Here is a 2,929-nt window from a genome sequence, read left to right as displayed (position 1 = left end):
ATTATTAATATTTATGACATTACACAGTCTTATGGATCGCCAATGCCAATGCGTGATGTTGATCGGTCTCATATCTTTACAGATAAACCATGTCAGTTTGTCTGTTATCGCCTTTTGGCGGACAGCTGGTAAGCCCCGTAATGAGGAGAGAGGCAGAAAAGAAGTAATTCTTGCCTGTTTTAGCGGCGGTTCCTCGAACAGATCGCCTAGCTTGTCAGGGTGTAACGTTGTCAGGTGTTCCCTCAGGTTGCTAGCTGAGTGATATTTCATTCGGATTTTGCATATTCTGCAGATTGCCATTTCTTTATTTGTAATTTTTCCATTTAGGGTTTGAAATCCAAACACCTTCCACACATCGCTTCTCAGGCCATGTCCACACTAATACGTTTTCGTTTGAAAACGTATATTTTTCTCTCCGTTTTGGCCTTCCGTCCACACTGAGACGGCGTTTTTATTAATGAAAACAAAGCTTTTTTGAAAACGCACTCCAAAGTGGATACATTTGAAAACACCGTTTTCACGTTGTAGTGTAGACTGTGAGTTAAATTGTGGTGATCGCCGTTTCCGTGGAGACATTACCGCGATTTTTGACAGTATTGTTATGATGACACAGCGTGGATAAGGTGCACAATTGTGTTACGATTCAAAAACTTTACTGTTCATCAGATGAAACAAGCATTTAATTTTCACATGCATGTAAGCCAAGGCGGTGAGAAAGGCAAGATTGCATACATTTTTTTAAAAATATACATAAAAAAGCAATATTCGAATAGGAACTTTAGCATTCGAATAGTATATATTTTTTTAATATTCGAATTATATTCGAATTTCGGAATTCATTCCAACAGCCCTAATTCACACCCAGCAGTAATTCAGGAGAGAAAAAAAATTTGATTATTTTGATTAATATGTGCGAGGGAGAGAGAGCAAGACAGCGCTTAGTTTGGAGACGGTGAAGTCTTGTTTACACTTTCGCCTGGCTCCGAAGACAGAGAGTGCGCGCGCGCGACCGGGGCTCTCTCTCTCTGCTTGTTCTTTCAGTTAAACATGCGCCCTGTCACAAGCGCAGCCATTCATCTACATTACTCACTGATCAAATAAGACTTTAGCGGGACAAAAATTCGCTTTGGCCGCCGCCAAAACAAGTTCAATGCAGGGAAAACCCTGTTATTGCAAACAGCATAATTTGTCTTGTTTAGTAAAATAAAGCCAAGCTTTAGATCGCCTCTTCCTCTCCATGATTACCTCCTGTGCTCAAATCAAATCGAAATAGCTAACGTTACGATGTCCGAGGCGTCGTTCAGACAGCATGTTTTTCTCCATGTTTGCAGAGTCAGGGACAACCTGAGTATTCTGCTGCGTCTTTTTCTGCTGCTTCTCATTCAAGTTAGTGACGAAACGCGCTCTAGCGCTGTTTGTTCGCTGTCGGCTACGGTAGAAACATGACGTCACAATATGTTGACCTTCATAGAAGGGGGGTGGCCGCAGTTATGTAGATATAAATGACTCATTCTAAGGTAATAAAAACATAACAGTTCATTAAGTAAGGTCTTTATACACCACTGAAAACATAGTTATGGATCTTATATTGCATTTCTGTCAATAGATCCTCAGAAATATTACACATTGCACCTTTAACGTCAATGCAGTAAGACAGTGATATTTAAACTCAGTAGCCTTATTGAACATGCAACGCGCTATTGCACGTTAAGCGTTTTATAATGGTTTTCTATGGGTGTTGAAGACTAAAAATTTACTGTTTAGTGTTATTTTTTAGTTTTATTTTTCTTTATTCATTTTCTTTTATAATTTCATAATGTATTTTGTGAAGTCAGACTATGTTTGCACTTGTGTGCTGAGCAGAGAGCTGGTAGAGTTATATTTTGCTTAGAGGTATGCAATGTTCACTTAGCAGAGATGTTCCGATGATGATGATACTTCAAATGTGTACAGTTGGTATGCTCTTTGCAAGAAAATGAATGTTTCAACTGATGCAAATGTACCATATGTATACCACTAATGTATTAATGTATACACAGAGGGATAGTGGATTGTACCATGTCAAAGCATTAGGTGTTTTTGCTACCTTAAAAGGAAGCTGTAAGTCTCTCTGTAATGTATATAAGCTCAAACTTACTGTACCACCTCAGAGAAACATAAAGGCATGAGGGCGTGAGAAGAGGAAACATAGAGATGATGGGGTAAGGAAGGAGAAACCCAGAGAAACCATTCATGGCTAGTATGATGGGGTGAGAAGATAGAGAAATGGGGAACAGAGAAATCTGGAATGAAGACCTCTCATGTAGCCTTATATTCTTATATGCCTGTTTCTCTCTGACACATGATACATAATAAATTGAGATCTCATGGCAAAAGTAACTGGTGTAGCTTCCGTGATACAACCATAATGGGGGAAACCATGATTTTTAAATATACAGGTGTTGTTCATAATCTGATGTAATCTGATTGCCACTATAAAGTGCTTTATTAATAAGGTAGGCCTATATTGTGTACTAAATTTGGTGCTTCAATATCACTCTCATTAAGCGTCTTAAATGGGGAACGCTTGATTACGCTGCCATTTTCTGTTTTAGCAGAATACTGCCATCTAGTGGTAGCAGGTTTTTTCAGACATCTGTGTGTGGATCGTGCAAGGCAAATCCGGCGAAATGAAAGTCTCAAAATCCAAATGAATCAAATAATATCGACTCAGAAACGAGTCAATGAATGCACGCGTGTCAGTCACCTCATCCACAAATACACATCTTACTTGTTGCATGCACAAATTATGGCCTACATTAATACAAAATTGAGGTTTTGTATTAACAACTATGTCTCTATTTGTACAAAATGCTGCACATTCATGTGATTTTTGGATTTTGCACACACAAGTTGTGTTGTATTAGTTTAAATGTAGTGACGCACATTT

Source organism: Abramis brama (assembly GCF_963993115.1).
Source record: "Abramis brama genome assembly, chromosome: 5".
NCBI lineage: Eukaryota > Metazoa > Chordata > Actinopteri > Cypriniformes > Leuciscidae > Abramis > Abramis brama.
Note: the sequence above shows the minus strand (reverse complement) of the source record.